Source organism: Coenobita brevimanus, chromosome 80 (assembly GCF_032717465.1).
Source record: "Coenobita brevimanus isolate Jiangsu-jjx chromosome 80, ASM3271746v2, whole genome shotgun sequence".
Classification (NCBI taxonomy): domain Eukaryota; kingdom Metazoa; phylum Arthropoda; class Malacostraca; order Decapoda; family Coenobitidae; genus Coenobita; species Coenobita brevimanus.
This window is the reverse complement of record NC_137033.1, coordinates 30,021,973-30,049,854: the sequence shown is the minus strand read 5'-3', so window position 1 is coordinate 30,049,854 and position 27,882 is coordinate 30,021,973.

The window sequence follows — 27,882 nt, the reverse complement described above, 5'->3', positions numbered from 1 at the left end:
AAGACCTTCCAAGAATGAACTGCGTGGAGGAACAAGGACGTCGTTGGAAGCGGCACAGAAGACGTGATAAGTTGAAGGATTATTTTGTGTATAGTTAGATGTTCCATTAGGATTAAGGTATATGTTTGTCTATATTATGTAGTTTTGTCGGTATGGCAAAGGACTAGGGAGGGGGTAGTGTTATGAAGCGAAATTTTCCAGTTAGATAGTTGAGGAACCTCTCAACAGTTCCCGTTGTGTACCACAGCTTCGGTACGAGTCAGAGTTGCTCAGTTTGCCTGCTGTGTGTGAGCGTAGTTATTTCGTAAATTATGCATTAATTTTTTTGCCCTTTTTCTCTATAATGTTTTAATTATGTGATTATTAAATGGAGCATCAATTTCACCATTTTTCAAACTAGCAACTCTAAGTTCATAGGAATTTGACCCAACCTATTGCACACTGAAGGGAAAGGTAATAATTGAGAATGTGAATACAAGAGTAGGATAATTACTGAGCTAAACTGGAAATTTACTAGTAATAACTGAGGCAGGGAAGGTGGCAATAGTATAGAGGAGAAAATTATAGACATATAGAGAAACTGATTGAACAGCTGTGGCAGTACTAACATCTGATAACCAGTATTTTCCGTCATGGTGTGCCGGTTATACCTGGATCACATGTGTGGAAAGAAATTGCTGGGAAAAAAATGGAGGAATGCAACTGCATTCCTCGTGCTTGTGCTGCAGTGAAAGTCACCATTGGACCAGCTGTGTAAAGAAGCAAAGCAATCTCCATTCTAAATATAATTCTGTAATAACTATGTATTTACATCTTGCAGAATAATTTAGAAACATAAGATGTACTGCTATGTTAGAGATGTGCACATAATCTAGATATGCTGAGTGTAGTTCCTGACTGGTGAGGTGGCAGGAAACATATCATGGAAGTCTCTGATGTATGCAATAATACATTCACTTAGCTTGTATACATTCAAATCTCGATAAATCCTCAATAATTTTTTCATGCAAATAATAGCAAAAGGAAGATAAATCATAATTCAAGCTTAGCCCATACAGTACACTGTGTGTTGCTCGTAAATGCCTGCTCTTATGCCATCAACCATCAAATTTTACCAATTCTAGTGCATATATACATATTTCCTACATAAGAATAATAGTCTAGGATGGGTTAGCGAAGTGTCTGGTTTACTGAACAGCAGAAACATTCAAAATTCGCGCTCTGTTAGTGCCCATGCATTGCATTCTCGCCCAATCTAGCGAACGTCATGGTACTCAAACTCCTGAACTAGGTTTTATAGTCAGGATGATTGATGCTCAGGAACGTCTGACGACTGAAAGTCGTCGCTGGACGGCCTGAACGCTGGGTGTTTATAGTATGGCTATAAGCAGCTGGGGACGGTATGGAAGGTAAAGGAGGAGTCAGCACCTTGTACAGAGAGTGCGGCAACTGACAGCTACTGTCGGTTCCATGTTGCCTCCACCACTGAGCTCTGTTATATGCAGGGGCTTTCTCATGGGCAGTACCGTGTAGTTTATGTGCCCGCCGCCAGGGGCCCAGGGCAGTGCTGATGATGTTTATGCACAACACCTCATACCTGCGCCTTTTGAAATCAGCAAGTAAATTTGGAATATAGAGTGCCATGGTCCACTGTGAAGTTAAAAAATAGTGCCAGGCTCATTGCTCTGCTTATATAAACAACAGCAAAACAGACACAGCAAGCTAAGAACAGTGTTCCATTTGCATTACCATGGTGGAGGCGATGAGTGCACGTGTTCCAGTGTGGTGGCCAAAGTCGCATGCTCTGCTCGCTGCGGGGATAGTTCTTCCATACTGTATAGCTCAGTGCCTCCCACCCACTCCCAATGCTTGCTGAATTGCTCTGCATTTAACTCTGTTTTGTATTTCCATCATTTTTTTTTCCATTTTCATTGCTTAGTAATCTGATGAATTTAGCCACTTTTGGCATTACATATTCTGTATATCTATCTATCTATCTATGTCTATCTATCTATCTGTCTACCTACCTACCTACTTAGCTATCTATCTATCTATCCACCTATTTCATCCATTTTGAGATATCCTCAAAACGCAGAGTAAGCATAAGCAACATCGTTTACTGCAGTATCTTTTACATAACACGAAAACCTAAGAGGATGACTGCGTGGGTGTGGTGATCCATTTATTTTTAGGCCTCCCAAAAAAAAATTTCAATCCATTTCAGTTTCTATGAAGTAAGGATTATTATTTTTAATTGTTTTCCATGATGACTTATGGAGTCACTCATTTTTTAATCTCTCCAAAGTAACGGAAAATTATATTCAGTCATTCACCATATACTCATTAACCCCTAACCGCTGGCTGACGTGTATAGTTGTCATGATTCAGGGCACGGAGTACCACCGGCTGATGGCATATACTGCACGTACCTTCCCGCCACCCTTTGAACCTATTACCATTTTCTATGACACCTATGGGGTAGGTAGGACCTCCAGGTACCCCACGGATGCTCAGTTCAATCTGCACTTGGCACTGGTAGTGTGAGGAGCCATGTCTTCTTCTTCATCATCGTCCGATTCCGTATCACCATGCGCAGGGCTGATAGCCTCAAGGGCCCCCGCACAAGTTCTGCCCTTAGTGCCAGGGAAAGGGCTCAGTGGTAGTGCCATTGGTTGTACCTTGGACGACGCCATGTCCTCATGGACACTTAGTGAAAGGAAGTCCTTGGAGGAGAGAAGTAACTATTGTGTCGAGAGCGACCTCTCTCACCCTCTGACCCCCTACCCACTCTCAGATGCCAAAGAAGGCTCTCAAACTCCTGCAGGAGGAGGACAGGGCCTTCGACAGTGATGAGTTCACTGAGGAGGAGGAGACAGATGACCCAGTACACCAGGCAGATGAGTGTGGAGTTGGTGGTCATTAGCGGAATAATCGCCGACAAGCTGTTTCATCAGCACGCTCGCTGCCTGCTCACCAATGTCTCACCCTCCAACATTCACCTTCACCTCAGCTGAACACCTCAAGGGTGGAATCACCACAACCGGGCCCTTCAGGATGGAATTTTCCACACAGGCCCCACGTGGTGTTACTCATCACCAAGCATCTCCCCAGTGAAGGTCCGCATCAGGTGAGTCATCACTCACTTACTCCCTGATCTCCCACACCTCTCCCTCTCCTTCCCTCTCACCCCCTGCCCATGGGTGTGCACACATGCAGAAAAAACATCCTGCACATGGCAGATGGCCCTCTTTACCACGTGTGGGTAGGGTCGATACCTTTGGGAGGATGGTGTAGGATGTGAGTCATCTGTGTTGGCGTTTGACAAGAAGGGAGCAGGTGTTCAAGAGGATGAGCTTCCCCCCAGGCCCTGGACTATGAGCAGTATATTCAGGGCTATTTCCACGACTGTTATAATGCAATACCCGGTGGAAAAAATAAATTTCTACCAGGATATGTGTGTGCGGTGGCTGGACGTGGCTGCCAGCGAAAGCACACACATCTATCTATCTATCTATATACCTAGGCTGCTTCCCCCACGGAAAGGGAGGTGGCCGAGACAGGATGACACACTCTCCATTTACTCATCCATTCAAACACATTCATTCACATCTTAGCCCCAAAGGGGAGAACGGACAGATCCTCACCGCACCACACCGCACAAGGGTCAACTGCGCAATGCAATCAGTGACATCCGCAGCAGGGCCCGACAGCAGAACTGGATTACCCCTGCCACATCATAACAGACCCATCCCCTTACCCGCACCTGACCTGACTAGCTGATCACACCAAATGCGGGAGAATATCCCCTCAGGGCTGCGTCATCACTTATTCATTCACAATTTCTCTCCATTTATTTCTGTCATGCACAGCCACTCTTCCTTGCTCAACAGACATCCCTCTCACATCCAGCACTCTCTTCACACTGTCCATCCATCCTATTCGTGGTCTTCCTCTCAGCCTTACACCTTTCACATCAGATCTAGTTATCTTTTTCACCAATCGCTCATTATCCATTCTCTCCATATGCCCAAACCATCGCAACACCCTCTGCTCAACCCTACCAGCCATCTTAACAGAAAAATTTTAAGGCATCTTTCCTATCACAACTTCTTTCCGATCGTCAGTATGGGTTCCGTCAGGGACGCTCCACTGGCGATCTTCTCACCTACCTTTCAGACTCCTGGTCATCCTCCTTTCGGGACTTTGGCGAAAGCTTTGCCATTGCACTTGACATCTCCAAGGCTTTCGATCGAGTCTGGCATAAATCTTTAATTTCCAAACTGCCCTCCTACGGTTTCTATCCTTCTATCTGTGCCTTCATCGCTAGCTTACTTTCTGGTCGTTCTATAGCCGCTGTTGTAGATGGCCATCGTTCTTCTCCTAGATCTATCAACAGTGGTGTTCCTCAGGGCTCTGTCCTATCACCAACTCTCTTCCTTTTATTCATCAATGATCTTCTGAGCTGTACATCTAACCCTATCCACTCATACGCTGACGACTCCACCCTTCACCTTTCCATTCGGTTCCCGCAACGTCCATCTCAACAGTTACTTCAACAAGCAAGGGATGAGGCTGTGGCACACCTAATGTCTGATTTAGCTCGTATCTCTGATTGGGGTAAAAATAATATGGTTGTCTTTAATGCATCTAAGACTCAGTTCTTACACCTATCAACCCGACAAAGTCTTCCACAGGTATACCCACTAATGTTTAATAATATTCAGATTAATCCTGCATCATCCTTGAACATGCTTGGGGTTTCATTTACTCGGGACTTATCTTGGAAAGATCATATTACATCTCTTGTAAAATCTGCTTCCAAGAGATTGGGTGTGCTAAGCCGACTCCGCTCTTTCTTTACCCCTGCACAATTGTTGACTCTATACAGGGGTTTTATCCGCCCCTGTGTGGAGTACAACTCTCATGTGTGGGGAGGCTCCCCACATACAGCTCTTCTCAATAGGGTGGAGTCAAAGGCTTTTCGTCTCATTAACTCTCCTCCTCTTACTGACTCCCTTCAACCTCTGTCTCTTCGCCGCACTGTTGCATCTTTATCTCTTTTCTATCGTTACTTTAATGGTCACTGCTCCTCTGAACTGTCTGCTTGCATTCCTCCACCTCTACGACGGGCGCGTAGCACCCATCTGGCAGCAAACTCTCATCCTTTTTCTGTCCAACTCTCTAATACAAGAGTTAACCGTTACTCCCAGTCTTTCATTTATGCAACAGGTCAGCTCTGGAACTGTCTCCCTCTGTCTGTATTTCCTGCTGCCTATGATCTCCAGTCTTTCAAACGCAGTGTGTCCAGGCATCTCAAAATGATCGGATCTTGAATTTGGCTCTATATTGTATTTTGTTTTTCTCTTGGAGGGAACTGTTACTGCGGGCTCATGGCCTTTGGTTCCTTCTTCCTCGCATAAAAAAAAAAAATCTCCCGAACAACTCCAGTTCTCCTTCGCACTTCATCATTTTGCACCCGATCCATACGCGTCACTCCACACATACTCCTCAGACACCTCATCTCCTTTACATTCAAACTTTTCCTCTCTGCTACACCCATATTCCATGTTTCTGCCCCATATAATGCAGTCGGTACCACAACACCCTCATACAGCCTTCTCTTTACATCCATTCTAAGCGAACGACATCTAAACACTTTTTTCTTTCCTCCCAGCACCTTTCCTACTTCATTTATTCTAAACTTCACTTCTGCATCTATTCTTCCATCCACAGCAACATGTGACCCTAGATATTTAAAACAATCTACCTCCTCAAGCAACTCACCATTCAAAACTATATTCATCCCCCTACCATCTATCAACCTCGTACACTTCATCACTTTACTATTATTCTCATTTACTTTCAAATTCCTCCTTTCACACACCCTTCCAAACTCCTCTACCAACTGTCTCAATCTCTCCTCTGAATCAGTCACCAGTGCAGTATCATCTGCAAACAGCAGCTGCTTCAGATTCCAATCTCCACCATCAACATTTACCAGACTCAGACCACCTAAAACTCTTGCATTCACCTCCCTTACAACACCATCCATGTAAATATTAAACAACCAAGGCGACATCACACATCCCTGTCGCAGCCCCACTCTCAGGGGAAACCAATCACTCACAGCATTTCCCACTCTTACACATGCTCTACTATTTACATAAAAACTTTTCACCCCTTTTAGTAACCTACCATCAAGTCCATACAATCTTAAAACAGTCCACAAAGCCTCCCTATCAATTCTATCATACGCTTTCTCTAAATCCATAAATGCCCAGAACACATCCTTGCCCCTCGCTAAATACTTTTCACACACTCGTCTCACAGCAAACACCTGATCAACGCATCCCCTCCCTCTCCTAAAGCCACACTGCTCATCACTAATCACTCCCTCTGTACCCTCTCTAACTCTCATAATTAACACTCTACCATACACCTTACCTACAACACTCAACAGACTTATACCCCTAAAGCTAGTACATTCATACTTATCACCCTTGCCTTTATACAACGGGACCACACAAGCACTTGCCCAATCAATTGGCACCATACCTTTCTCAAAGCACACATTCAACAATCTTACTAACCAGTCAACAATAGTCACTCCACCACCCTTCAGGCATTCCACAGCACACCCATCCAAACCTGCAGCTTTCCCTGTTTTCATCTCCTTTACTGCCTTCTCCACTTCCTCCTTCGTGATCAAGGAATCATTCAACTCTCCCAACACATTTATTCCTTGCACCCTTCCATCCGCCACAATCTCAGCACACACATGCGGGACTGAAAACCTATGGAGGTGGGGGAGTTGTTTGTGTGGCTAGCCCTTACCATGTTGATGGCGCACGTAAAAAAATATGTGCTCCATGACTATTGATCGGTTGATGAACTCGTGGGCAAACCTGTCTTCGGTAATTATATGGCCCGTGACAGGTACCTGGCCATCCTAAGGTTCCTCCATTTCAATAGAAATTACTGGCCTGCACCAAATGACAGGTTGTCATTTTCCAGGGTTTTTTTGTCCGTTTCAGAAAGTGGTAATTGATTCAGGGGCAGGCTGGGATTTATCCAGTATGTGCCATCCAAGCATCACCACTTTGGCCTCAAAGTCTTTGTCCTTTGCGACTACAAAACTGGATATGTGCTGGATGTGAAAGTTTATTCGGCAACAGATGTTGATATACCTAGTGAAGATCCTCATGCTCTCTCGGCATCAGTCGTGAAAGTGCTTTTGGAAATGTATTTGAACAGGCACCACATTTTGTATAACAATAATTATTACACTGCCCCAGTGTTGACCAAGTATTTGTTTGAACATGGTACTGGGTCCTGTGGAACATTAGGGCAAACAGAAAGAATTTGCCTGTAATCCCAGCAAATACTAAGTAAGGAGCCTTTCTTACCAAGAAATGTGGCAACATGTTAGCCCTTCTCTGGCATGACAAGAGATGGGATAACATGTTGTCAACAATACATAAGGGTGTGTTTGACAAAACGGGAAAAAACGACTACAGGACCATGGAACCTGTGCTGAACCCAGGTGCTGTCAACGATTTTAATATCAACATGAGGCTTGTTGATAAATGGGACATGCAGATTGGTGAGTCTGATTGCCTATGTAAGTCATGCAGGTGGTAAAAGAAGGATTTTTTTTTCATGTATTTTAATCAAACTTCTTTTCAATGAATGCCATCATTTTCTTTTTACCTTGTTACTGACTGCTGTACACTACTTAACCCATTGGATCCCAGGGGTGCTGGGCGAGGCATCGCACTGGGAGGGTACTAAGCGTACCGGGTTCCTCCTATCGGCTTAGAGTCGCGAAGCTCATAGGTCCCTACCCGGGGGTTCCCTACTTTATAAAGACTTGAAAAATCCCTGTTCTGTCCAATACTCGGGGCACTGGGCTCCAATGGGTTAAAGTTTTTCTGGTAGTTAATAATAACAACTCCTATATCACTTCATCGATATGTCTGAATAATCGAATATGCGGTACTCATTTTTAAAGTTTTTCTCACGGAAGTGCATTACTTTACATTTATGTATCTTAACATTCATTTGCCATTTTCACTGCAAAATATTAGTTTATTACAGAAGGTTTGTATAGAATTTGTCATCTTCAGTATTTTCTTTCCTTTTGATCTGTGTCTTCTGCAGACTTCAGTCCCTTAGATACCAGTCCATCTTGAGATCATTAATGTAAATAGTGAAAAAAAATTGGTCTCAGAACTGACCCTTGAGGAATTTCACTAGTTATTTCTAGCCAGTCTGAAAATTTACCAATCATCATTACCTTTTGTTTGCGATTCATTAACTATTCAACACTTCATGAACATACTTTGCTGGAGAGGCCACGGGCTTTTAGTTTTTCTGATAGCTGGGGGACCTTGTCAAACGCTTTATTGAAATCTAGGTTGATTACATCTGATGGCATTTTTGCATCCAAGTTATCAAATGTAGTAAGGTTGTATGACATTATTATTACAGAACCATGTTGTTTATCTGTTATAAGATTATGTTTGTTAAGAAATACGGTAATTTTATCATTAACAATATTTTCCAAAATTTTGCTCAACCCCTAAAGCATGGCTGACGGCACTGGCAGTCGGAAATCAGGTGTTCGGGAAACCCTGGCTAATAGGCTTAGCCGTATTGTGTTTCCTGCCATGGTTTGAGGTGACTGCCATTTTATTTTGTCATCACTGCATTACGCAAGCACAGAAGAGGCAGGTGGATGACAATGGTAGTCAGCCACGCACTGCATCGTCCGATTCACTTGCTGCCATCCCCTGCCACCTCCATACTTACCAAGTTGCCCACTCATGAAATGAAAGGACTAAGTGAAAGTGCGACTGGGAGGGAACTAGAGGTGACAGTGTCATTATCAAGTCGGGAGACAATGCTTGAGGACAAATTTATCATGGGGAGAGCGACATGCACCTAAGTGAAATAGGAAAGTGTGGAATACTTCATTGTAGAGAATAAGTCTAATTATGAATGAAGGGCTGACATTTAATTAGTGAAGTAAGATTTTTGATAATGGAATACATAAGTTATGAAGAGAAGGAAAGTTTGCAAAATAAATGTTATAACCAAGATAATCATTTGGAAATGAGTGTCATTCCTGAAATGAAGTAATAATTTAGGAAAATAAATGCATTATGTGTAAGTAGGATGAATGGGGAAGTCTAGCAGGGCAAAAGGGAAGTAAGAGCAGGACAGTCCCGTCCCATTCAGGTCACTCCGGCCTATGCGAACAGCCTGTCCTAGCCATAGGCCTCATGCTGATCGGGATGCAGCCTTGCCACAATAAATGGGGGCACTTGCAATGGAGAGACGAAAGATCGTGGAGAATTTTGTTTTCTTATTGAATGTTCTAGATGGTGTAGTAGCCAAAATATGGTGTGAAAACAACTAAGTTTTGGAAATATCCTCGGGTACAGTGAGTGGCGTGCCAGTTATAACTCGAGGCTTCAAGGGTTCATAATGACATTAGGCTAATTAGATGATATTTTGTAGTGTGTGTTTTTTTTTTATAAAGTTAGTTGATACAATTATCGAGTTTCCATTGACCTGGTACTTTACATTCAGTTGATAATTTACTGAAAAATTTACCAGCTATTACAGGGAAGGCTGTCTGTAACATTCACACAGTAGGCAAGGAGATTCTGGTCTGGGCCAGTTTATTTGTTTGCGCCGATTTTCTAGAAATTATTTAATACAACATGTCCTACCATTTCACTGATTGATCATTTATTGTCTTTTGATCCTAAGAAATCTGGTTGTGGGATGGGAATGTTTACTCGATTTTCTTCTATCAGAATACTGTAAACGGAGTTGTTCAGTGTTCCTGCTATTGTTAGGGTGTCAGGGATAATAGTGCCTTCTGAATTTAACTGATGATCTATCCTGTCTTTTACTTTTTTCTTATATTTGTTACTAAAATAGTCCCCTACCTCATACAGATTTATTAGGCCACTGTCTGTTGTTAGGACAAGGTAGAGTATATTATTGCCATGTTTGAGTGAATTCCCTGCCTTACATAAATACGAATTGTCTTTCAGTTCTAACACCCTGATCCCTTCTTTGTTTTGCATACAAATTTTTCTAGTCAATATTGGGGTTATCTAAGTCCCCTCAAATAACGCCGTCCTTGTTTTCTGTGAATGATTTTATTTCATCATAAAGCAAATCAATTTATCATTTTCCTAATCTAACTTTGGCGGTTTGTGTACCACACTGAAAAGAATAGTTGTATTACTCCGTGAAAATTTGGACACGCAAGGAATTTTGTTTCAGCATCTTGTATACTGGTGAGTTGCATTTATAAGATTTTTAATGTATATTATAACTCCCTTGCTGGTTTTATGCCGTCAAGATTTTTAAAATAATATATTATTAAGTGTCATTTCATCTCCAGTAAGGTGCCTGTCACGAGGATTTAGCCATGATTCCGTAATCATTAATATGTCAGGATTTTCGGCAGTTCCATAAGTAAATCTCCTATCTCACTTTGAAACAACACATCTCGCATTCATATACATGATATTCGTAGTATGGCTTGGTCTGACTGAATTCTGATACACGTAAGTAGGCCTGTGTAACTGTCTAGATCCTCAGTAGAGATTACAACATTCCCATGGTCCACTGATGTCAAGTCTCCTCCATCTCCAAAAGTCTCCTGAGTGTCAACCTGGGTGTAGTACCAGTAAGCACAAAGACGATTCCAAGATAGATGATTGTTTCCCACAAAGACGATTCCAAGATAGACGATTGTTTCCCACAAAGACGATTCCAAGATAGACGATTGTTTCCCACAAAGACGATTCCAAGATAGACGATTGTTTCCCACAAAGACGATTCCAAGATAGACGGTTGTTTCCCACAAAGACGATTCACTTTAGATGATTCGCACTGGATGATTCTTTGTCACCAAGCTGTCTTTCCCATCACCGAAATATCTGATCATTTTCATATAATTAGTCGTTTTTAAAGTTATTATTATTTTTTCTTTAAGATGTATGGAATGTTCATTTTATCCAGTGACTGTCTCTATAAAGAGGACACAATGCATACTGCTTGAGTAACAAAAGAATTAGTTTACTGGTGTTATTCCTGTGCCATCTAAATTGGCAGTCTAAGCAAATAAAACAGTTTGGTGTCTGGTCGTCATAGCATAAACAAAGTATACAGATAATGCTGGCTGGTGACTGAAGTGACACGTTAATATTAACTCCACTCTTAAAAACAACACACGCATTGAGTCTCCAGCTCAGGTCGTAGTGGCAGAGTTTGTTATGCAAGGACGTGGTACCAACTTTACGAAGAATGCACATACACAAAAGACATGCTAACTGGTGACAAGCAACATTGTGACTTGACAACTGAGAATTTCCTGAACACATTTTTTTCTTTTTTATCAAAAAATATATAACCATTTAGAATATTTGTGGTCGTGTGTCCATAAATGCTAATTTCAATTTAAATGATTCATGTAAGATTCTCCTTACCACTGGTTGTGCTTTAAAATTTATATACACATATGTCTCTTAATGTTTTTATATGGCTGCAAAACGGAAAACACTGGTAGCATTACATTCAGGAACAGAAGGTAATTAATTAATTATTAACTCAGTATTTGATATGGGAACCGTTTTGATGAGAATCCTCAATGTAAGAGAAAAAAATCAGATTAAAACTGACGATCCTGCTGTTGGGAACTGTCCAAATGGGAGGAAGCTTCTATCTGACACACCTGGTGTTGTGACCACATTCACGTACCCTATAACCATTAGTGTCAGATAGTGGATGGCTAACAGCTACGTCAATAACTACCTCTTCGTCCACCTCTCTGTCACTATTTAAAACATGCCTTACACTGTCATCAGAGACCCTACGTAACTTATCTTTTCCTACAGAATTGAGATACAAGCTCCTGACATGATTAAATTGTCCCAAACTTCAAAATACATTACACCCTCCTTCCTGTACACACATTCTAGCCTGCTATTGATCCCTATAAGTCAACTGAGGATCAAAGAGGCAACATCAAACCTTAGTAACAAACCACAGACAACCAAATTCCTACGGTTTTCCTTGAGGATTGCAATGAAGTTTTTATACTTAGTATCTCCTCAGAGAGAGAGAGAGAGATTTGAAAAAGAGTACGAAGAGCAACATATAGCGGCAAAGCACACAAAAAACAAACAGTAAAAGCATTACAGACAAACTACCAATTTTCCTGGACTGGGAGAAAGGATAATGTATTGTTCACTATCTCAATCCCTTCAACCCTATGACGTCCTACTTAGTTCCAATATTTTTATACCAGACTATCAGAATCAGCTTATGAGAAACTATGGTATTAGTGGAGGATTAATGGAATATACATTTCGCTTCCCCAGACCGAAGTCTCTCTTAAACTGAATAAAATTGTCTGAAAAATACATGAATGAGTCACCCGCAATATGAGGAAATTAATGTAAATGAAAATGAAACCTTAATAACAGGTGAATAATGATGCAGCACTATAGCCTTACTCTCTGCAGTGTGAGGGAAAAACAATAACATATATTTTTGTATTATTCGGAAAAGAAAGTTGTAAACTGGCGATCAGATGCTAGCTACAGTACTCTTCCTTGCGACAAGTAAAGGTTAAGATTACCTCAGAATCTTTCTGTGTGATATGCTGTTTGAAAGGAAGCAAGTTTGATCTCAGAATGGGTCAGAGAACAGTCTGATTTGAAATTCGTTGCAAGAGACTTGGTTAATTTTTCACAACACTTACCAACATGTCATGAAAGCATTCCCGCTAATGACATCACATCAATATTTAATGAGACAGCACTAACATGTATTCAACACGGATGGTGGATGTTAGTGCCGAAATGTTGGTATGTGAGAGTGTGTAGCATGTCGGACTGCTGGGCTTTAACAAACGCTCTGTCGAACATTTGTTCATAGACGAACACGGTAGAAAGTAAAGCGCTTTTTAAATGTTAGTATTGCATATCAGTCTGCCACTTTGCCGTTATATCTATCTATCTATCCATCTATATCTATCTATCTATATATATATATATATATATATATATATATATTGCCAGACGCCTCAATCCCGTTTGGGGTGGCCACAAACAAATCGCCTCCAAGTCGCCTTGTCCCCCGCCATTTCACTGCCCTGCTCCCAAATCACACCCCCCTCTCTCATATACCCCTCCATCCCATCCCTCCATCTCATCCTCGGCCTCCCCCTCCCTCTTCCCCCCTCCACCTCACTCACATACACTCTCTTCGTCAGTCTTTCACACTCCATCCTCTCCACATGGCCAAACCACCTCAGTGTGTTCCTCATAACGCTTCCTATCACATCCACATCAACACCACAACGCTCCTTTATATCCTCATTCGTCAGCCTGTCTCTCCATGTGACTCCACAGGCTCCTCTTAAATAACTCATTTCCACTACTCTCAGTCTTGACTTGTGTCCTTCCAACAACGTCCAAGCTTCACTTCCGTACGTTAGAGTTGGTATTACAATACTGTCATGTAGTAACTTTTTCACTTCCATGCTCACTTCCCTGTTTCTTATCACTGCTTTCAAAGAACCAGCAACCTTTCTTCCCTGCTGTACCTTTTCAAGCACTTCACCCTCCAAACCTCCATCCTTACTCATCACACTACCCAAGTACTTAAACGTACTCACATTTTCCAATTCCTCACCATCCAACCTCGCTGTACATTCACTGACTTCACCTCTCTCAAAGACCATCATTTTACTCTTCCCCACATTCACCTTTAGATTCCGTTTCTTACACACTCTCCCAAACTCATCCACCAAGTCTTGCAGCTCCCCTTCGTCTTCACCCAACAACACAGTATCATCTGCAAACAACAGTACAGGGAGTTTCCAAACACTATCCTCTCTCACCAGGGCCACTCCAACATCCACTACCCTACCTTGTACCTCTTTTATTACCCCATCCAGGTACAGATTGAACAACCATGGAGACATGACACATCACTGTTTCAACCCGACTTTCAAAGAGAAAAATTCACTTAGTTCACCATCCACACGCACTGCAGCCTTCGCACCATCATACATACTCTTCACAGCATTCAACAACTTCCCATCTACTCCATATATTCTTAACACTTTCCACAATCCTTGTCTATCCACCCTGTCATATGCTTTCTCCAAATCCATGAAAGCCGCATACAACTTCTTTCCCTTCTCTAGAAACTTTTCCACTAAAGATCTAAGAATGAATATCTGATCTACACAACCTCTTCCCTTCCTAAAGCCTCCCTGTTCTTCTCCAACTAATATCTCTTTCTTTCTCTAACTCTGTCAATAAATATCCTACCATACACTTTTCCTATTATACTAAGAAGACAAATGCCCCTATGATTACAACACACTTCTTTTTCCCCTTTTCCTTTGTACAAGGGAATAATTATACATGACTTCCAATCCTCCGGGACTCTACCTTCCTCCCAGGCCAATCTGCACATCTTCCACATCCATTCTACTACTATCTCTCCCCCATGCTTCAGCATTTCACCACACACTCCATCAATCCCTGGGGCTTTCCCCGATTTAACTTTCTTCATTGCTTCCACAACTTCTATCCTGCCGATTTCTTCCTGTCTTCTCACCTCTCTCCTTCTCCCAGCCATTCCCCAGCCACTTATACTCGCATTACTTCCATCCTCTACGTTCAACAAATCCTTAAAGTGTTCTCTCCATCTGCTCACTTTTTCTCCCTTCTCCACTAGTAATGTACCATTTTTATCTTTCACTCCCCTGCTAACTTCACTTCCACCCTGTCTTACTCTTTTCACCTCTTTCCAGAACATTTTCTTACAGTCCCTCCACTTTATACTCAAATTCCTTCCAAATTCCTCATCCACTCTCTTCTTACTCTCTCTTACTAATCTTTTCACCTCTCTCTTTCTTTCTACATATAACTCTCTCTTCCGCCTCTCAACTTCTTCCACGCCCCTATTTCTCATCCATTCATTGTATGCTTTCTTCTTTTGTGCCACAGCCTGTTTCACCTCTTCAGCCCACCACGCTGTTCCTTGTACCCCTCTCCGTCTTCTCTTCCTTCCACACACCACATCACATGCTGCACATATTTCTTCTGTAAATATCCTACACATATCTTCCACGTCTCCCATCTGCTCCAATTCATATTTGCCCAATCGTTCCTCCACTTCTCTCTTATACTCTGCCATTTTCTTATCCTCTTGTAACCTTTCCACTCTCCTTGCAACTACTCCTTCCTCTCGTCTTTCCCTTCTTCTATTCCTCCATCTTACTTGAATTCTAATTCTGGCCACCACCAAGTAGTGGTTAGAAAGTCCACTCCCCCAACCTCTATAAACTCTTGCATCCATTACACATCTTCGCATCCTTTCATCCACACACACATAATCAATCATTGCCTTCCTTTCATTCAGTTCACCACCCATCCTTCACATCACTCGCCATGTATACCTGTGGATCATTTTATGCCTGAAGAGGGTATTGGCTATCACCAACCCCCTCCCACCACAAATGTCCACTAATGCACTCCCATTCTCATCTATCTCAGCAGGCACACCCCACTCACCAACTATTCCATCCACCTTCACATTCCCAACTTTACCATTCATATCACCGATCAAAAACACTCTCTCATTCCTTCCAAACTTATCCATGCACACTTCTACATTTGTCCAGAACTCTTCTCTCACTCTTCTAGAACGATCTTGCGTTGGCGCATACACACACACAATCGCCCACATTTGTATTCCAACTTTCAACTTTACCCACACAATCCTTGACCCAACTGATCCATACTGTCTTATGCTCCTCTTCCATCTTTTACTCACAACTATACATTCTCCTTCCTTTGCCCTCTCATTCTCACCTACTCCTGCACATATACCCCATCCATACTCCCATTCTCTCACATTTTCTCCTCTCCATTTTGTTTCATTTATTCCACATACATCCACTTTCGCACCCTCAAGCACCTGGAAATCTCTCTCTCTTTCACCTCATCATTTGCTCCCCTTACATTCCAGGTTCCGATAACCATGTCCTTTGTCAGGTCCTTGGTCATCATCGTTTGGTCAGTCCGTCTCCGAGGCTTATTGTTTGATTTTTTAGTTAATTCTTTTCCAGGGAAGGGCACTAACCCTCCGCCAACCCTTTTAGTCGCCTTTTACGACAAGCAGGGATACTGGGGGAGTATTCTTGAAACACCCCCTACCCCCAGTGGTTAATAAAAGTTTTTACAACTCTGGCGGGAGGCGAACCTGTGCTAACCAGCGTGCGAAACGCACACTCTCTCTCTCTCTCTCTCTCTCTCTCTCTCTCTATATATATATATATATTATATATATATATATATATATATATATATATATATATATATATATATATATATTGTTACGGAACAGAGAGAGATAATGAACACTTCAAGTGAGAATACTAAAATCACTACTGTCCCGCAAAGTTCCAGGTTCAAAACAAAAGAGGTAAAATTACAAGTTAAAGTTTAATGCTCAAACAAACAACTAAACATTCAGGACTCATAAGGATAATGTAATGGCAAAATAGGTTACATGTATGGTTAACTGCAATAGCCTCTATTAACACGAATTTAGCAAGAACAAATTTATCTAAGTCAGCCCTGATAAATCAGAAAACCGGATAATGCTCAGTTAAAGTAAGATATAATATTATCACAGATACAAAACACTACTCACACTGGCTGACATTAAAAACTTTACATTAATCACAAAAACCTTACCAGGCCTGCGAATTAACGCCTCAGGCTGTACAGTACAAGAAAAATGGTAACAACACTTATACTCAAATTATATAGCAGCTAGATGGCTGGAGACTTCCTGAGCACTCACAAAAATAATAATACACTATACATGGGAGGACAGAGATGTGAACAAAATTAGGAGTAGATCTAAGTGGCAATTAATGCAGAGACTGAGCTCATTATATAGGGGCCGGCAGAGCTTGATACAGCTTGTAAGAAGGACACGCAAATGAAGCCATAGGGGACAAAGAGTTGACAATCCTGCTCTGAACAACAGAAAGAACGACTTACTCTACTATAAGGGGGAGAATGGGGAAGTGAGGTACAACACGCAAGCCTGGTCACTATGGAAGCCACGAGGTGAATCGTGATCAAACATGCAGCATACTGTACGTTAGAATTATACAAAGATGATGAAATCATAGGCTTTGTAACACCTCCCCACAAAGAAAAAGAAATTTACAAAGGATATTTCTTATTACTCTAAAACAATCTGTCTAAAGTCTAGATAAGCAATCTGCAATAACATTTTCTTTCCCCTTGACATGTTGTATGTCTAATGAATACTCCTGAAGAAGTAGACTCCATCTTGTCAATCTCTGATTTTTATCTTTAAACTTACTAAGGAATTTCAGTGGGTTATGATCGGTATAAATGACTATGGGGTCAAAACCAGACCACAAATAAAATGAAAAATGCTGTAAACCCAAAATCAAGGCCAAAAGCTCTTTCTCAATAGTTGAGTAGTTCTTTTGAGGTGGAGTGAACTTCTAACTGTAATAAGATACAGGGTGTTCAATACCCTGATCATCCTCTTGCAGCAAAACAGCCCCAGCTCCTGTATCACTTGCATCAACAGCCATATTAAAAGGCTTAGCAAAATTTGGAGTAGCGAGCACTGGCTGACTTAATAGGATAGCTTTAAGTTTACTGAAAGAGGATTCACAGTTATCGGTCCAGACAAATTTAACTCCCTTTTTCAGTAGGTCTGTAAGTGGTGATACAAGAATTGAAAAGTTAAGAACAAATCTACTGTAATAACCTACCATTCCCAAAAATCTTTGTAGCTCTTTCCTACTTTTAGGTCTGGGAAGATCGCTTATAACCTGAACCTTAGCTCCTGGTGGTGCAACGTGTCCATCACCAATCACGTACCCAAGGTACTGAACTTTAGCTTGACCAAACTCACACTTTGATAAATTAGCTACAAGATTAGCCTGAACCAAACACTCAAGAAATTTACTGACATGGCATAGGTGATCTTTCCAGTTGTCACTGAAGAATAATACATCATCAACATAAATAACACACCCTGCCAAACTCTCTGTTACAACATTCATGAGCTTCTGAAAAGTGGCTGGTGCATTCTTCTTACCATATGGCATTACAGAACATGCAAAAGTCTTTCCTAGTGTTACAAAACATGAGATCTCCATAGCACGTTCAGTCATAGGTACTTGCCAGTATCCCTTTAACAAATCAAACTTACTTATGTACCTAGCCTTTCCGATCTTGTCTATGCAATCTTCCACGCGAGGGAGAGGGTAAGTGTCTGTTTTGGTTATCTGATTAACACGTCTGTAGTCGATGCAAAGCCACTGTGACCCACCTGGCTTAGGGACTAGAGTGACAGGAGAACTCCACTCGCTCTGACAGGGCTCAATCATCTTGTGGTTCAACAGGTAGCCAAGCTCCTTCTGGATGAGAGGAACTTGCACTGGGTTCACACGGTAAGCAGGCAGTTTAATTGGCTTTGCGTCTCCAACATCGACATCATGCATCAACACAGTGGTTTTTCCTGGAGTGGCACGGAACACTTGCACTCCTGCCTTTCCTCGGGAGCTAGATGAGAAAGCTTAGTCTGGAGATCATTCATGATATCAGGATTCTTCCCCAAACTATCACTCAGGCTCATACTGCATGGGAGAACTTCACTTGCAGACTCGGGTGGAACAGCTACAGTGCAGACTGGGTTATTTTCGTCCCGCCTGTGATATAACTTTAGCATGTTGATGTGACAAAGTTGCTTGTTCTTTCTACGTATCTGGTGTGGCAATGACATAGTTGACATTACTGAGTTTCTTCTCCATGACATAAGGACCACTAAACTTGGCTTGAAGAGGTTGCCCATGCACTAGTAGCAGAATTAAAACCTGATCTCCTGGCTGAAAGTGGCGTAACCTGGACTTCTTATCATACCAAGTTTTCATCTTCTCTTGAGCAGCTCCTAAATTCTCTCTCGCCAGCTGTAAAGCAGTGGACAGTCGTTCTTTGAACTTCATCACATACTCCAGCAGGTTGACGTCATCTTCCTCCGACAGCCAGCATTCCTTGAGCGGCTTAAGGGGTCCTCTTACTTCATGGCCAAACAGTAGTTCAAAGGGTGAGAAGCCCAGTGATTCATTTGGAGATTCTCTTGCGGCAAATACAACGAATGGAAGACCTTTATCCCAGTCTTTCTGATGTTCCAAACAGTATTTCTTGAGCATCGATTTGAGTGTTTGATGATATCTCTCCAACGCTCCTTGGGTCTGGGGATGGTAAGCTGAAGACGTGATCTGGGTGATGCCCAACTCTTTCAGAGACTGCTTGAAAACATTTGACATGAAATTACTTTCCCGGTCTGACTCTACCTCCTTGGGCAGACCAAACTTGGTGAAGAACCCCAGAATTTCCTTAACCACGTTCTTTGCTGAGATATTTCTAAGTGGAATGGCTTCAGGATAACGAGTAGCCATATCAATCAGGGTCAACACATAAGAAAATCCTGAAGAAGTCTTAGGAAGAGGGCCCACAATATCCACCAACACACTGGTGAATGGCGCCTCAAAAGGAGGAATGGGAACTAGAGGTGCAACCTTTTCGGTCTGATTACACTTCCCCACAACTTGACAGGTGTGACAAGACTTACAATACCAGGAAACATCTCTGAAGATACCTGGCCATTAGAAGTGTTTCAAAATGCGTGCCACAGTCTTCCTCACTCCAAGGTGTCCTGCCAAACTGGAATCATGAGCCACTCTAATGATATCCTGCCTACAAACACGAGGGATGAAAACTCGATGTACAACCTCCCATCCACAGTCGGCTGATGCTGTTGGGGGCCTCCACTTCCTCATAAGTGCTCCTGACTTTATATAATAACAAGTAGCAGCACTAGCTGACTCTTCCTCACTGCAAGCAGAGTTAGCTAGACCTTTCAACTCAGGGTCAGCAACCTGCAACTCAACCAACTCTTGACGAGACAAATTATCAACACTACGGGGTACTGCCTCATCTGGTGAGTGGTCCAAATTAGCAAGAAAAGTGTCAGCTAGGATAACATCATCATCATCATTATCCTCTAAGTCACCAGTAACTTTAGACTTAGCCCTAGTGACAGCACATGCAGAGAACACATCAGGGACATCACAATCCTGGGGTGCAGTCACTGGCTCACTAGACAACTGAGGAGCTGGACACACTTGACTTCCACCAATATCATTTCCAAGTAAGAAAGTTACACCTGACATTGGGAGTGTCTCAACCAACCCAACCATAACGGAACCATTAACAAAACCAGACTCTAAATTCACTCTGCACAGAGGGACAGAGAAGTAATTATTCCCTACACCTTGTAAGATTACAGTTTCATCAGAAGAATTAACATTAGAACCTAGAACACTGGTCAGCATAAGGGATTGGCAAGCACCTGTATCACGATATATTTTAACTGATTTCCTGTCATTACTGTCCAGAGGACTGACGAAACCATCAGACAGGAAATTAGCATATGAGCTCTTGAGAGTGTCACCCACATTACTGCTCAAAAGAGGAGCTTCATCATGAGAATTCAATTTACCACTCAAAGCAGGTTCAGTTAACTTGGTTAAAGAATTCTGGGATAACTTGGTTAAAGAATTCTGGGAACTCTCAAGGGTCAACACTAGACCAACTGACTGAATATTTAAAGACTCCTTTTTGTTCACATCACACTGTCTCCTGAAACATTTCTCCATAGTATGACCAAGCTTACTACAATAAGTACATTTACTTTTCTGAAATCTAGAGGTGGAGCTGGTATTTACTTCCTGAGAAACATCATCTTTATTCTCTTTCCTGTTACCTGTACTCTGAGTAGAGGCAACATACTTACTCTCAGCTTTCCTTTTTTCTTTAGAATATCTCTTGTGAGTGAGAACATATTCATCAGCTAAAACTGCAGCATCAGACAAATTATCTATTCATTTCTCATCAAGATATAGGCTTACATCTTTATTAATACACCTTTTTGAAGTCCTCCAGCAAAATCATCTGCTTAAATTTATCAAAATCAGAATTTACATTCTTAGAATTTAACCACTGCTCTAACAGATCTTCTTTGATTTTTGCATACTCAACATGGGATTGCTTATCTTGCTTATAAGTTGTCCTAAATTTTACTCTATAGGCTTCAGGAACAAGCTCATAGGCCTTAAGAATCAAGCTCTTAACTACATCATAATTATAAGATTGATCCTGAGGCAAAGATGCATAAATTACTTGAGCTTTACCGGTGAGAACAGTCTGAAGGAGTACTGGCCAATACTTTTTGGGCCAACTAAAACCTGTAGCTACCCTCTCAAACAACTGAAAATACTTTGTTAAATCAGATTCATTAAAAGGAGGGACAAGTTTAACATTTTTAGCCACATCAAAATCATCAGAGCTAGATGATCCAGTTCCACTTTGTTTCATGCGATATTCATGGTCTGCCTGAATCCTAGCAATTTCAATTTGTGCCTGTGCCTCTTGAATACGAGCCTGAGACTCAGCCTCCTTAGCACGAGCCTTCTGCAGGGCTAGCTGTAACTTAGCTATTTCAATCTGCGTTTGTTCATCTGGAGGAGTTACATTAAACAAGCTTTTACTAATCATGTCAACAATTTGATCTTTAGACTGATGAGAGCGAACAGCAATTCCCAATTGTACAAGCTTAAGTTCATTCTTTGTTCTGTTTTCTACATCACACACTGTTTGCACATTTGACCAAAAAAATCTTTGGCTTCATCAAGAGTAGTAACAGTAGACATCATGAATAAATCACAGTCACAAAATATCAAGCAATATCCTTATGATAATATCCTGAATATCCTGATAAGAGGTCGCCAAATTTATGTTACGGAACAGAGAGAGATAATGAACACCTCAAGTGAGAATACTAAAATCACTACTGTCCCGCAAAGTTCCAGGTTCATAACAAAAGAGTTAGGTAAAATTATAAGTTAAAGTTTAATGCTCAAACTAACAACTAAACATTCAGGACTCATAAGGATAATGTAATGGCAAAATAGGTTATATATGGTTAACTGCAATAGCCTCTATTAACACGAATTTAGCAAGAACAAATTTATCTAAGTCAGGCCTGATAAATCAGAAAACCGGATAATGCTCAGTTAAAGTAAGATATAATATTATCACAGAAATAAAACACTACACATACTGGCTGACTTTAAAAACTTTACATGAATCACAAAAAACTTACCAGGCCTGCGAATTAATGCCTCAGGCTGTACAGTACAAGAAAAATGGTAACAACACTTATACTCAAATTATACAGCAGCTAGATGGCTGGAGACTTCCTGAGCACTCACAAAAATAATAATACAATATACATGGGAGGACAGAGATGTGAACAAAATGAGGAGTAGATGTAATTGGCAATTAATGCAGAGACTGAGCTCATTATATAGGGGCCGGCAGAGCTTGATACAACTTGTAAGAAGGACGCGCAAATGAAACCATAGGGGACAAAGAGTTGACAATCCTGCTCTGAACAACAGAAAGAACCACTTACTCTACTATAAGGGAGGAGAAGGGGGAAGTGAGGTAGAATACGCAAGCCTGGTCACTATGGAAGCCACGAGGCGAATCGTGATCAAACATGCAGCATACTGTACGTTAGAATTATACAAAGGATGATGAAATCATAGGCTATGTAACAGTATATAAATATATATATATATATATATATATATATATATATATATATATATATATATATATATATATATATATATATACTATATATAGATAGAGATAGAGATATTGATATAGATATTCAGCACGTTTATAACCTTATGAATATATAACAGTGTGAATATATATCCTTCTTCTTTTAACTGGCAACGTTTGCCATAAATTGATAGGCATGACCTCCAGAAATGTTCGATAAACGTTTGTTGAAGTAATTGTCAACACCCGTTTTTTCTGCTCTTGGAAAATGTCATATAATAGGATAAGATCCCGTTCTAGTGTGCATCTTAAAAAGCTCATCCCATCATTGCAATGGTTTCTTTTATTATTCATTATTTTGGAATTGCCTTTTACTCAGATCAGATGAGACTTTTCGAAACAAAAGGAGGTAGATATAGCCTTCATTAATCCCATCACTACTATAAAGCTGAAAACATCATCTGAAGGCAGAGATCAAAGCACCCTCGTGCTGAAGAGATAAAACAGTTTAAGCTCCTCTTTTTTCCTCGTATGGTTCGTATATCCATCTAGGTATCACTTTTGCCACTTCGCGCTGTTCTCTCTCTCTCGCTCTAGTTTAGGTCCCAATTTATAGTCAATCTACTACATTTCTTGCTACCGTCAGACGATCTTGTTATCCCCATTAAATCAGGGTAGCGTCATTCATAGGTTACTCGTGCCGATAACACACGCATTTATTCAAATTTAAAAAAAAAAAAAAAAATGTAATGGCTAACAAAGGTCGTATCTATCCTTCCAGTACTAAAAGGCCATCCTAAACTGAACCAAATCGTCAGGAAATGGCAAAAATAAAATGGGTTGAGCTCAGAAAAAAAACAGTAGTCAAAAGATTATTGAAGGATATATCAGACCCCCCTCCCGTTCGAAAAGTCTCTCCTGAGCACAGAAAATAGTTTGTTATGATAGTAAAAGGAATATAAAAAGATGCCTTACGAGCAATGCATTTTCAGAAATTTCAATGATTTTTTCTTATTTTAGTTCTCGCTACAGTGAGGCGATTCTACTCAGTTCAGGAAAGAAGCCATGCAGTGAACTTGATAATTCAGAAGCAGAACAGGACCCCATTCCTAACCTTTTGGCACGAGAGAGAGAGAGAGAGAGAGAGAGAGAGAGAGTTACTGTTAGCAGGATATGCTTATGATCTGAAGTGGGAGTGTAGCCTACGTTTGTGTGTGTGTGTGTGTGTGTGTGTGTGTGTGTGTGTGTGTGTGTGTGTGATAATTAATCTCTCTTATAACACCTTCATTTATTAAGACGTTCTTCACACCTTACTTCTCTCTCTCTCTCTCTCTCTCTCTCTCTCTCTCTCTCTCTCTCTCTCTCTCCAAAATGGAGTTAATTCCAGAACTGCTCAACACTGTAAGCCTCTTACTTACCGTCTTCATACTCGTTCTTTCCCATCTTTTTCATGTATTCACTTTCTCACAAATTCTTCTTCTTCCTCGCATCATTTCATCATTACATCACCTTATAATCACATCATCTCATCATCAGATCATTACATGAGCTCAGCATCACATCATCATCACATCATCATCATATCATATCATCATATAACCACATCATCACTTGAGCTCATCATCGCATCACATCTCATCATCACATCATCAGAGCACTTCATCACTACATAGTTTCATCACCACATCATCATTTTATCTGATCATCACATCATTACAGTATCGAATCGTCATATCATCAGATCATCTCAACATCACCTTATCACACCATCTCATTATCACATCATCTCATCATCATATTCATCACTTTATCATATCATGTCACCATTACTTCACATCATCAGACCATCATCACATCATATCATAACATCTCGCACTGACATCATCTCATCATCACATCACATATCATCGTCACTTTGTTCATCACCATCATTTTTATCAACATCATCATCATCATCTTCTTCTTCTTCTTCATCTTGTCCTTCTCCTCCTCCTCCTCCTCCTCCTTTTTCGTTTTCTATTTCTTCTTCTTCTCATGTTTTGAAGGAATTGTTGGTAAAGTGGAATGACGAGAAAAGGAGGAGGAGGACGTCACGATGAAAATTAAAGTCTTTGAAGCTAACTGGAGAGAGAGAGAGAGAGAGAGAGAGAGAGAGAGAGAGAGAGCGTAGAGGCCAAGGCCGAGAATTAAACTCAATGCAGTGAGATATACCAGCATCCCTCCCTCCCCCTCCCACCACTCTCTCTCTCTCTCTCTCTCTCTCTCTCTCTCTCTCTCTCTCTCTCTCTCTCTCTCTCTCTCTCTCTCTCTCTCTCTCTCTCTCTCTCTCTCTCAAGTTTTCTACCCTTACCCTACTCTTTAGTCCTTCACTTCTTGTTACCTGCCCCCGCCCCATAGGGTCTCAGGGATGGGTATTGTTTTCACTCGGTTTGTCTGTTTGTTTGTCTGTCAGTCTCTTTCTGTCTGTCTGTCTGCCCGACTGTTAACAAATTTACGCGAAAACTACCCGTGCAGTTTTGAATAAGATTACAGGGATGATGGGCTATGACCTTCTGATCACCTGATTAAAGTTTGGGCCTAATTGGGCAAAGGTCCAAGCTGTAGGCCCAAAAAGTGTAAACAAAAAATGTAAACAAAACGAATTTTTTCGCCATAACTCCCCTCAAATTCGTCATTTTAACATGAAACCAAAACCGAAAGGTGTATCTTTCAAATCTGCATCCTATATTATGCCTCATTACATCAGGGGGGTCATCCCCCGGCTAGCAGTAGGGGTATCAATGTCAGGTGGGTTGGGCCTAAAATTTCAAATAGGCATCATATCGTCAATTTCACTCGATATACTCCAAATGACTGCCGGGGATGGGTTTGCTGTGCCTTGGCATCATTCCTTTTTTTGTCTGCTTTCTCCCCCTTCCCACCTCTCCACCTATTTTCTTTCCCCTCTTCTCTCTCACTTCCCCTTCTATCCTAGCATATATTTTCGTCTTTGCTCCCTTCTACTTCTCCTTCCCTATCTCTGCACTGAGGGGGTCACCTTTACGTGGTGGCAGGGCTAGCAGTGCCACCTACTTGGGAGATGTGCCTACTTTTGTAGGGATTGGGTTTTGTCAGCCTCGTGGACCAAGCACCTCCTACAGTACATCACTGGTGGAGGAGGCCTGCTGGTGATGATAGTCCCTGCCCATTTGCCATCTAGGGTGGGACTGTTGCCTCCCCAAGTCTTTGCTGTGTGTGGCGTCCCATATTGCTGAGAGACGGGAGCCCCAGGAGCTGAGTGATGCTGCATAATAATCTCTGCAGCTAGCAATACACCTCCTTAGTCCATTATTCTGGCTAGACAGGCGGCCTGGTTGGGCCCAACCAGGTCAATTGGCTGGTCATGCATTGGCTAGGGTCAAGTGGGCACTAGGGGCCTGGTGGCTCCTATCGTCCTGGAGTCACCTTTGCTTAGGTTCCCCGGTGGATACTCGCGCATACTCACCTACTACCTCTCGGATCACTAATGGTGTCGTCTCTGGCATAAGACCTCCCTTTGCTGGGCTCCACGGTGAGGCAGGGGTGGGGGAATGAAGTTTGTGTTGTATATTAATGGCTTAAAAAAAAACAAAAAAAAGCCTCATCTGTCCCCTGCAACTCTTCAGAGCCTCCATCATTATCACTGCAGCCTTTCCAGGCCCCAAGGGATTATCTTCCTCTGACCCAATGTTCAACTCGGAATGACAGAAGGTCAGTTTGGGTTGGTTTGGCTCCAGGGTTCAGTCCAGAAGATAATGTGCAGGAGACCTTTGCGAAGTATCTAGTGCTGAAGCCCTCTGTGGGTGGCTCAGTGCTGGATGTAAATATTTTCAAATTGCACCATGCCATTGTTTCTGCTTATGGCCGTGAACCAGTGATCTCAACCCAGGAGAATGGTAGCCTACTTACTAAGGTGTCCTCCTCAGCAGAGAGCTCCCGTCTCCAGACTCTGACCTCCGTATCTGGTCACTGTATGTCTTGTGTACCTCATGCCACCTTTAACCAGTGTAAGGGGGTCATTTACTCTCGGGACCTCCGATACCCAGAGGCCCAGTTACTAGAGGAAGTTCACTCTTCTGGCGTTGTAAGTGTTGACTGGGTACAGAAGGAAATTGATGGTGTTCTGACCCTAACTCTGACACTGTTCCTGACCTTTGACGGACGTTTGACAGAGTAATGTTGCCTGCTTCTGTGAAACTTGCTTGGCTCTCTCTTCCTGTGAAGCCCTATGTTCCGAACCCGAAGAGATGTTGTTTCTATCTAGGGGAATCCTTTGCTCATCTAGCAAGTTTGATCCAAATCACATCGTAACTGCTTTAGTTATTTTGTTTATACACAGACTCATGGTTCAGAATTTCATCTTAGCCTGTGACTTAGACCCCTGACTGTTCATAAATCTGAATTCGATCGTTCATGCCTGACACCTGACCCTGCTACCAAGTTTAGGACAAATCAGATCAAAACTGTCCATTCCCTGTGAGCTTTGCCTTTGACTCATCCATGTGGCCTTGACCTTTGTTCTCCACATTATTATTATTCTTGCCTTATAATTATTTCCAGAGTGTCTGGCCTAAATCAGGTAAAAGGTATTCCCCTTGACCTCCTTTGTGACACTGATTTTTGATCTGTTGTTTTTATAACAATAAGCTTATTCCTTGTCTGACACATCAATCCTGTTATCGTTTATTTAAAGTCGGATCAAAGCTTTGTTATTTTGTCATCATACTCAAACCCTAGTGGAACTTGCCCTGTAATGTTGACCTGTAACTAATTGTTCTCTCAACTGAATACCTTCTTCTCTACCATACCGTGAACCCTTCATCCATGTTTGGTCTGAACGGGGTAAAAATCTGTTTAAAATTTTTTTTTAGGTCATACTTTTGACCACCTACAACATTGATCTTTGACATAGTTCTTTAAAAATGTGCTTATTCACTCTTCCAGCACCGAGGCACCGAGAGAGAGCAGACGCACGTCGCCACTGCTCTATACCTGGCCAACTTGGCCAGCGGCATTACCTAAATAAGTATCTTTATATGGGTCAAGCTCTGTACGAGGTTAG